The 11,259-nt window shown below is 37.4% G+C and overlaps 1 long non-coding RNA gene and 1 pseudogene across 2 annotated transcripts; both read right to left on the bottom strand.

The window, feature by feature from the left end:
• Positions 1-1,911: 1,911 nt before the first annotated feature.
• On the bottom strand, positions 1,912-3,416 carry LOC145032019 (transcription factor MYB44 pseudogene; annotated as a pseudogene).
• Positions 3,417-9,164: 5,748 nt separating this feature from the next.
• On the bottom strand, positions 9,165-10,686 carry LOC145029200 (uncharacterized). 2 transcript variants are annotated; one of them, XR_013676413.1, is made up of 4 exons: positions 10,477-10,686; positions 10,070-10,296; positions 9,609-9,696; positions 9,165-9,400 (listed from the first exon to the last, which is right to left on the bottom strand). It is a non-coding gene; the product is annotated as an uncharacterized LOC145029200 (long non-coding RNA). The 2 variants fall into 2 exon arrangements; XR_013676412.1 differs by having other exon boundaries at positions 10,405-10,686.
• Positions 10,687-11,259: the final 573 nt, after the last annotated feature.

Here is an 11,259-nt window from a genome sequence, read left to right on the forward strand (position 1 = left end):
CATGAAGGGACCAATTCGGTGACTCGCGACCAGACTCGCCGAGTCACCTATACGACTCGCCGAGTCGCCGCCATGCATCCACCAAATACACCGATTTGCTCGATTTCAGTCCATGCCATTCATAGATCTGGACTTCTAGGACACAAATCACACGTAAAGTTTCCAACTTTACGTGTGGATATTCACCAATATGGATTTTAGGGCTCAAAATGCCCTAAAAGGGTAGATCTAGGGCTAACAAGCAACATGGGGCCATAAAGCTAACAGATCTGAGCTCCTGGAGCTCAATCTTGCCTAGATCCAGAGGCCAAACATCTTAATACGACATATAATGCACATACAAGCTTGGGGATTTGACCAAGAAAGACCCAAATGAAGTTTTAAGCATAGAATCATGGGGAAAACGAGTTATACCTCAAAGGAACTGCTGGAAGAACACAATAGTTGCTTGGTTGGCTTTCCTTCTTCTGGATCTACTTCTTTCCTCCTTCAAAACCTTCAAAAACACCCACAAAAGTCTCAAACTCTCAAGGAACGGCTTAAGACGAGGTATACAGGGCTCTAAGGGTGAATGGGGGCTGGCTTGGGGCAGTTAAGTCGTTTAAATAGGGTGCAAACCCCTGAAACTTAGGGTTTCATCCAACAGCGGCGACTCGCCGAGTCTAGGATATGGACTCGCCGAGTCGCCAACTTAAAACGTGACCTGGGTCGCGTCTCTACTCGGCGAGTCGGACCCATGACTCGCCGAGTCCAAGGCTAAAATGGGAAATGTTCGAATAAGATTTACATACCAGAAAGCAGATGCTACACAAAAACAATTAGAATACAAATTACATAACTTAATAATAAAATATTGTTCGTTACTAAACAAAACAAATGATGCAGTTAGACAAAACTTATTAGCTAGGCAACAATTACTCCATTAATCAGCAATATAGATTGACATTTTTAGTCTTTAGAACATGTCTAAATGTATATTATGACTAATAATAAAGAATCTTTTTTTGCATTAATTCATATAACTAGATCTGATATTCATCCAATTAGATCCGTGAAGAAACATGTCAAACAACAAAATAAATACTAAGGTCCCTACTTCGTTTAACTAAAGATGAACATGTGTAAGCAAATCAAAACCAACTAGTCCATTAATCATCAATATAGATTGACATTTTTAATCTTTAGAACATTGCTCTATTAATCATCGGCTATTAACAAATAAACAATTATTACCCCAAATCCCTAATTATATAATCTTATAATCAGACAATAGGAAATCAAAAATCAAAAGGAAAAATACAAGCAAATTACCGTTTCAATTCAATGCCAACAGTCACAGAAGAATCGATTTTTGAGCGATCAGCAATGGAGAATCCTGAATCCGATAAGCAGATCGATTGGAGAATCGATTGACGATTGGTCAATTGGAATCGATAGGCTGTGGATTGTGGAATGGAAGAATGATTGACGATTGGTCGATTGGAGAAGAATTGATTGAATGATAGAAAAGAAGGGAAGTTGATAAGTCGTCACAGCGTCCGTTACTTGTTCGGTGATTGTTTGTATCTTTAGTCGGCCGACGTTTTTTTTTTTTAAATTTTATTTTATTGTTGAGGAATGGATAGTATAGCTGGACTCAATAGTCAATAAACCGGACTTGAAAATGGAATCCCTTACAATTTGGGGCTCTAAGCCCTCCCTTTACAAACAATAATTTAAGGTCAGTCCTGACCGATCAAGTTGTCAGAATTATAAAAAATTGAAAAACACAGTTTCAAATTTAAAAAAAAAAACACGATGTCAAATTAAAATTTTAGTATAAACATTTTAGTGCAAACGAAATGTTTTTTTATACTATTTACCCTTTTATTTGTTCATTAAATCCGAGTAATTAATTCGGCGTTTCGAGTCTCGGTGACAAATCATTTCAGTTGGATTCAAGTGACTGAAATTACAGTTATATCCTAAGTCAAAGAAAAACAAGACCTCGGTGACAAAGCATTTCAGTTGGAGTCAAGTGACTGAAATTACAGTTATATCCTAAGTCAAAGAAAAACAAGACGCTAATTTCGAACAACTATCATCTTTTTATGTTTATCTTTTCATTAAACCTCCATTTTCCCCCCTCAAAAACTCTACTCTTTACAATTTTATTTCTTTCTTTCCTTTTTTAACGAACAACCAATATTTATAAAATTTTAACAGAATGGAGGAAAGTTTCTTCCTTTTTCATCCCTCCACCTTCCATGGTTTCCGGCTACCCTAACCTAACCAGTCCTGTTCACCACAGTTCCACTCCTAAACCCACTGAACATTCCGCCTCCCGGTTGCTCAAGACCTCTCATGTACTTCCTCACCTCTTTCCTTATCATTTCCTGCATCACTGACAAAAACTCATCACTCAACGGCACAGAGGACTTCTCCGGTGCCGGAGGACGGGACACCTGAAGCTGCTGCATCGCCAAAGATATGGCAGATGGAATCGCCGACATAAACTCAGCTTCATTGTTCAGGTTTATTTCTTGATTACGATTTCCGGGAACCTGCTGCAACGGCGTCGCGGGGATAGGAACAGGGGATGGAGGCGGGGCTATAACCGTCGGAGACGGCGGCATTAGCTGCATCGGGATCGCCGTTGGCGTATCGCTCGTTTCGACCCCGGGAAGTGAAAGACTCAACGACGTTAGAGGGTCGTTCGCTGGCGGTAGAGGTGGTGAACGCGGGGACGACGATGTTGGAATTTCGATCTGCTGTGTAACGATGGCGCAGGGCCGAGAAACAGGGCGGAACGACATCGCCGGTGGACTTGAATCGCTGATATCGGATCCCGTTGGGCTACCCGGGTTGAAGAAAAGACCCGAAACGGCAGCCGCTGAGCCGGCACTGACAGAGCGTTTCAACGATGGTTGTTGAATCGCGAAGTCATTAAACTCTTCGTTCGTCATCGACGAACATTTCCGTTTCAAAGTCGAGTTCCAGTGGTTTTTAATGGCGTTATCGGTTCGACCGGATAAAAGCCGGGCAATCGTAGCCCATTTGTTACCAAACCGGGCATGTGCCCGAAGGATCGTCTCATCCTCCTCCGGAGTAAAAGCACGGTGTTCCACCTGCGGGGACAGCTGGTTACACCACCGCAGCCGACAAGATTTCCCTGATCTACCAGGAATAGATTTACTGATAAGCGACCAATTTCTCGGGCCATGCTTCTCGACAAGTTGCTGAAGCAACTCATCTTCATCGGGGCTCCATGGGCCTTTGATTCGGTCCGTGTCTTTCTTCGAATTGTTCGCCATAACAACCAATTAATAAATGCAAAAATCTGTTGATTTTCAGTGAGAATTCATGTAAAAGATATGATCTTTGAATTTGAAATCGGAGACAATTGTAGAGAGAGAAAGTGGGGTGTGGAGGTGGGGAGATGGTGGTTTTATATGGGAGTGAGGAGTATAAAAGGGGTTAGGAATGACCGGTCGAACCGGTGAGAATGAAAGGGGGTGATGCTAGTGGGTGACCGGCTGTGAGATGAGCCAAGCGGTTGCATTTGGTATAATTTTGGAATACAGCTGGCTAACGGACACGCGTCACATCATGGCCTTGCACTCATACTTACTTTCATCTTCGTAATCTTTTCTTTCACCTCTCTTCTTAATTACTCTCTCTAGCGGTGCGTGACATACACTTTCTTGTCGTCTTCTGTAATTTTAGGATACAAGATATTTTATGTTTTCTCTGGTTCCCTCTAAAAGAAATGTTATTTATCACTTTTGTATCTTAAGTTGTATGATAAATTATACGAATTGTCGCTTTAGATTTGGATTGTTTGCCTTTGGTCGTTAATTTTTTGTTTAAATTTCGATTCGTTATGTGTTCTGTTTATGTTATGTTTTGCTCTTTGCTACATATAAAAAATTAAGAACTAGACAAAATTACATCGTTGGTCCTTCTAATTAGAAAAAAAAAAAAAAAAAAATACTAATTGATGTCTTTTAGGAATTTTAGATTATGGGAATCGTTTTAATGTTTAAAATGAACATACGTAATGTCATTTTAGTTAACGGTGTTAATTTTTGTTCTAAAAGAAGATCATTTTGTTTTAAATTTTTATCATGGTTGATCACTTTTTGTCATTTTTAATTTATTTTACATTTAAAAAAAAACTACTTCAAAAAAAAAAAAAAGAATATATAACCGCTCCTCCTTCACCTCCACTGTTCTCTTTCCCTATAAGTGTAGTCTCTCCGCCCTAACCTCCCACCGACCACCATCTCTTGCACCAACACATCTTCCTCTCATGACCCAACAAATCCAGTTGCTTGGTCCCAAACCACTGACGGTATCTCGTTGCCTAACTGTTACCTCCAACAACATCGGTGATAACTCGACCCACTCCCCCTTTCTTCACCCCTCTCTCTTCCATTGCAGTTGCACGTAGTCATGGGCATTAAACAGGTTATCTTCTTGAATCTTTTGTGGGTGGGTTTTGATTGAAACATAGTACAACAAAGTTAATGTAGTCTCTTCTAAACACCACCATTAATGAAAAAAAAATTTAAGTTGAAGATAGATATCAGTCTCTCGTTCTTCTATTACCCTAATCATCACAAACAAACCCACCGTCAAACCACCACACCTCCTTGTAACATCTCAAAAAACACAGTCTGAAAATTTCATTTAATTAAATAATAAAAACCATAGTCGATAAACCTCATATAAAAATCATAAGCAATGTATTTCAAAATATTATAACAACTGCCAAGTATATTAGAGTATAAACATCCCAGGCTGAACAAATGGTGTGTGCACTGCAATCTTCCCGAGCTCCTCTTTTGAAAATTGAGCACCTGAAACCAAAAACTGAAAACTGTAAGCACAAAGCTTAGTGAGCTCCCCCAAACTACCACATACCATACAATAACATATAAAGCACATATTGGGCCTTGCCCACTGCATCGGACCGTAATCCAAAAACTGCATCTGACCAAAGTCTGGAAACTAACCAGGGTCTTACCCTCTGCATCGGAACGAAGTCCGGAAACTGCATTGGACCGAAGTCCGGAACTAACCAGGGCTTTGCCCTCTGCATCAGACTGCATCAGACTGAAGTCCGGAAACTGCATTGGACCGAAGTCCGGAACTGACTGAACATAACATAACATAAACATATCAACTAGCATAAACACATATACTGCATACTGCATCGGACCAAGGTCTGGAACACATAACACAAAACATGCTTGAATCACAAAGACATCAAGCAATCTAACTACTGCATCGGACCGAGGTCCGAAACTATTGCTATCTAAACGGGCCGACATTGTAGTCGTAGACCCGTTCCTACTGGAAGGTAACTCACCTCACACTGCTGACGTCCTGTAGACATAATCTCATATTGTTGAAGTCCCGCAGACTCAACCTTAGCTGCTGGATGACAGATTCCCGAACTGTCAACACCAAAATAACACCCAATTAATAATTGGGTTCTAACACATAACTATAAATACATACTTTGGATAATTACTACATTACCCCTAGCTTGGCTTACCCAAGCCCAAGGCCCAATCCATAGGCCCAAAGTCAACTAGGGATCAAAGCCCAACATATGGCCCAATTTTCCAAATTGGGCCCAAACCTCTACTTGGACTTCCCTTAAGGCCCAATTGCTCAGTCCGGTCCAACATGTCTCATTCTAAGGGCCCAATATAATACAACCAACTAGACCCAACTATGGCCCATTTATGGCCAAATTTTCCAAATTAGGCCTAATCCTTCATATGGGCCTTACCCTAGAACCCAACTAATTACTCTAGTCCATTTGATTATTCTTGGATGGCCCAACACCAAGCCCAAGTGAAATTAGGGTTTCACATAAAATGATAATTAGGGTTAATTGTTTCTCACTTAACCCATTAAGGGCTTAACCCACTAAGGACTTAATCCATTAAGGACTTAATCCATTAAGGACTTTATTGCTTAAATTAATTTCTACCAATGATTGTTATTTAATATTTCACTTATTAAATAAGTCTCGTGTATGTCCTGATAAATTCTCAAATGTTAGTATTTTCTCAATTAGTCCATTAAGGACTTGATCCATTAATTCCTTTACTCTACTAGATAAATGGCATGAAATAATTTGGGCTTAATTCATAATCCAATCCCAATGGCCCACAAGTGGGCCCAATAAGTCTAAGGCCCAACACTCATAATTAGGGTTTTCCACCCAAACATGTCCCAATAGGCCCAAAACCAATCTCTAAGCCCATTAGTGGGGCACCACCCACTACCACCTCGGGTAGTGGTGGTCGATGGCGGCTCATGGCGGCGGCCACCACCTTACGGTGGTGGTTATTATTATTATTATTTTTATTATTAATCAAAGCTAATTACAATTATAATTGCTTAATCCAAGAATAACACATACACACACTAACTATCTCACATACGCACACACACAGCCACACTATGGTGGCCGGCGGTGGCTGGTGATGGCAGCCACCACCTCACGGTGGTGGTGACTATGATCTTCAGCCACTACGACGACAAGGTACTCCAAATATCAATCCAAATGCACCTAAAATCCCACAGCCACCCGAGATGGTATAATTTCAGAACATGTATGTTACAAATACCTCCTCCTTTTGAGGATTTCGTTCCCGAAATTATAACAATTAAAACAAATGGGGATACTTCGCTCTTATCTTATTCTTATTTTCCCCAAGTATAATTTGGGCCTTGATGGTGTTTCTACTTGAAAAATCACCAACTCTACTTCTTTATTATGTAGATTAGTCGTTCTTTCATTTACGATCTCTTCTACTTAATTTACTATCCAGTTTCACCTCTGATAATAGAACCATTTCATCATATATGCTTAAACCTGTACATAGATAGCTCACATGAAACACTTCATGAATATTTGTCAAATCTTTATGCAATTCCAAGCAGTATGCTTACTTACCAACCGTTCTTTCTTCCAAAGTAGTATAACACCTTTTCATGAAATACTTTCAGTATTACTAAATCATCCACCCGGAATTCTGCGGGTCGTCTCCTCTTTTTTTTTTTTTTTTTTTTTTTTTTTTTTGCATAGGGAATTTATCGATCCTGAGCCGCTTTCATTGTTTCTCGAAAAATTTGTATCTTGTCAGTGATGTATTGAATCATTTCAGATCCTCCAAAGATCTTCCGTCTTACGTCACGCCAACATATTTGAGTATGACATTTACGCTCATACAATACTTTATATACCTTCAGTATATTTTCTACTGTTTGGATTGCTCTCTTCTTTTGACCATTTGTCTGAGGATGATAAGTTGTATTAAGAGCAACTCGAGATCCTAATTCATGCTTCATTCTCACCCAAAAGTGAGGAGTGAAACGAGTATCACAGTCGGAAATAATCTATAGTGGCGCACCATGACTTGCCACAATTTCGTCTAAGTAACTTACGCGTATTTCTCCAATGGAGTCGTTTCACGTGTGACGAGAATATATGTACTCTTTATCAGTCGGTCGATGATTATCCAAAGGTTATCATTCACAGTTTTCTTCTCCTCTTTCAAGGTATTAACTGTATAAGTCGGATAAGTAGAATATCCCTTCGACATAATTTATGAGTTTTTAAGAAATAAATTTATTATTTTCACCGTAGACATAAATAAAATCATCTCTTTGTAGCACAAGAGCTCTGCGTGGTTCTTTAACAACCAATCCATGTCGAGAATAATATCAAAGATGGGAATTAGGTTAGCAGGAAGATTAGAACTTTCAATTCCTATAACACTAACTCTATAGGCTTTATCAGCAAGTAATGATATATTTCCTATGTTATCTATATGAAATTATTGGACAATTGCGTAACAAGCAATTTGAAAAGAATATGCGAATTTATAAGGCATGAAAGAATCTGAGGCATTTGAATCAAATAAGATGTGAGTAGATCTAGAGTTTACGAGAAAATTACTAGTCACAACATTCGAGTTTTAACTTACTTCCTTTGTGGTAATCTAAAATGTACGATATTTTAACTTTTAGTTTGCCAAACGATTGTCAAACTCTTCAAACTTAATAATTACTAGCGGTGCTCAAACCTGCACCCGCTCATCATTCTCTATTAGGCTTTCGATCCTAATCTTTGAGTTAAAACTCAATTCTCATTGCAGACTCCTGTTCCTTCTTGGTTTATAGACTAAACCCAAGATAAGGTCTTTACTTTTGCTATAACTACAACTCGAATGGTCATATTCTAATGACCTTTGATTTTATCTCGCACAAGACAGATAACGATCCAAACTCTTGTATTAGAATCAGATCGAATAAATTGAGCTGATAGAATAACGAAAAAAAAAGAGTTTGATGAACACGTGGATGCGTAAGAATAGAAAGAATAGCATCACGTATCTCTAATTCATGCTTTTGGATATACAGATCTTTTAGATTTTGACACCTCCTCCTTTTTAGTTGGAGTATTCTTTGATTGTTGAACGACAACTTGACTCCCCGCCATTTGACTAGTAAGAGTAGGGCGGATATATTTCTTGTGGCCAGTAACACCACATAGCAAGTCACATCTCTGGCTAATGATTGCTCAATTCTTTAATGAAGATTGTTATATTTCTATCGACTATCTCGACCATTTACTTCTTCAGTATTCTTACTGAAGTTTTGTCACTATATAAGACATGGTTCTTTGAACCAATTAACTCCTTTCGCAGATTTGTACTAATCAGACTCGATTCTTTAAGAGTTGAACAATACTTGTCTTCTTAGTAATTACCGAATCGAAGGTAACGACACACATGAATAAAATGGAATCATTTACTAGCTTCTTGGTAACCTTGTGACTTTTCCTGATCCGAGTGTGAGTCATGTGCTTCCAGTAGTATAAGCCTCTACTACTATTCACACCTACTTATACTCGTCCCAAGTATTGTCTCGCAGTTCCCAGGTCACCATTCAAAAGTTTTCACAAAGCAACTTATCACACATGAATGTGTTTAAACAAATACATACAACGGTTTCTCCTAGACTCAACTAGGGTTTTCACGTTTCTATCAAATAAAAACATAGTTTTACTTCATTTTTAGTAAAAACCATCTTGTTAGAACTCAACACTCAATTTTATTCACTTTTAATAATAACAATACACAATTTCAGAACGTGTATGTTACAACCCATTAGAGCCATGATTCATACATCCAACAAAGTCTTTACATGTGAATATTATTATGATAAAAGTTGAAATAGTCACGAAACAATTAAAAGTTCTTATTGTTATTCTACAACAAAGTCAATGATAGATCTGGCATGTCATGGCGATTTCATAGTGTGTTTTCTTCTCCATAACTCTGTAATTCTCCACTTTGTTGACTGCTGTCATCTTATAATAAGGACCTTTCTCCTATATACAAAGATAATTAATATACTCAACAACATTAAGCAAGTGTTATATATGTTTGAAAATAAAGTGGATGGAAGTTTTATGGTGATTATATATTTAAATTTCGTGAAGAGATGTTACTGAGTCGGAAATGGTCACCCACTTACAATTCCATTTCAAAATACATTACATTGAATGCAATCAAATCCAAAATATATTTAAGTCATACCTTTAAGTCTAATTCCAGTGATTTGTTGTCAGGAAAATGTTCCTTGTATACCTTCTTGAATGCTCACATGTAATATTATAAGCAGAAACTATAAGTCATAATAAACAATTAAACTTGAATCAATCTGATTCGTCTATAAGTAAATAATTAAATAGGAAGCATGAAATGAATAGTCGGTTGAATAGAAAACCCATGGGATAACGATGGTGCCGTCTCTTCTCCTAAGCAAAAACAGTGGAGAAAGAGATACATGGGTGGGACAATGATTGTGCAGGCTACATGTAGAAGGGAGAGATTGGTGATGTTGAACTATAAAAATCAAAAGTAAAAAAAATCATTTTGTAGGGTAGGATTGCAACCCACAATGAGAGATTAATCCAAAAATCAAAAACAAAAAAGCACAAATTAGAAAAAATTAGGCTCAAATTTACTTGAATCGGGTTCATCATCTCCGGTAATACCTTAACAAGGGCTTTTTTTGGAGGCTTTCTCCGTTTCTCGGTCTTGGTCTGCACCTAGGTCTATCGAATTCACATATCGACTGTGGTTTACCCCCGATTTCTCTTTTCCCTTAGTTCTGTCTTGTAGGTGAGGAAGAATGGACGGCGTCGCGTATAGCCAATACAGAACCACCACCGGAACCCAAAAAGGTTGTTGCCTTACGATTTTGTTGGTCAGCAAAGCCCACCTACCACAGAACCAAAGCCGATAGATGGTGATGGTGAAGAAGTAGTAACATATGGTGAAAAGTAGATAGATAAAAGCATCGACAAAGAGAAAGACAAATGGAAGTAACCCGAAGGAGAGTAAAACATCAACGATCGGAGAAGGGAAAGCGGCTAAAATCGGCAAGTAGAAGGAGACTAACCGAAGCGTTGTCGTCCGATATGTTTGTGCTTGAAATCGAAAAAGAAAGGTTAAAATGATTGTAATGAATATGGAGAAAAGAAGCAGTAGAAGTAAGAGATGGAGATGGTCGGGTGCGATATTTCATAGAGGCGATATGGAAGGATCTGGAGACTGATGGAGATAAGGTAAAGAAGAAATAACAAAGGCAGAAGCAACACATGTCCATAAAAAATATGGATATCGAAAGAAAATGACCCTAAAGATGAATATATATATATATATATATATATATATATATATATATATATATATATAGGAAAGGACCCAGGTTCACTAATTGCAAAAGGTGATCATCTTTAATATATATATATATATATATATATATATATATATATATATATATATATATATATATATATATATATATATATATATATATATATTGATGTGGCTCATTTGAAAGGTTAATAATATTGCGTTGATGTGCATAGTCTAATAGCTATAAAAATGAAAATATTATATAATCATTATAGATTTATATTTCATAAATAAAATGTAACTAAATATTTGATATAATTAATTAACTAGTAAACAAATACTAAATCAATTTAAAACTAAAATATAATTAAGAGTTAAATTAAAATATTATTAGAAGATGAAAGGGTAAAATAAATAAACGGTTAAACTATATTCATAGATCAATATATATTTAGTGGTTAATAAAAATGAACAAAAATACTATAGGCTCCAATAGTAATAAGTGTTGATTATAAGCTTAAAAAAACTGGAATGATGTTATAAT

The sequence above is a fragment of the Lactuca saligna genome, chromosome 2 (assembly GCF_052625555.1).
Source record: "Lactuca saligna cultivar CGN05327 chromosome 2, ASM5262555v1, whole genome shotgun sequence".
Taxonomy (NCBI): Eukaryota; Viridiplantae; Streptophyta; class Magnoliopsida; order Asterales; family Asteraceae; genus Lactuca; species Lactuca saligna.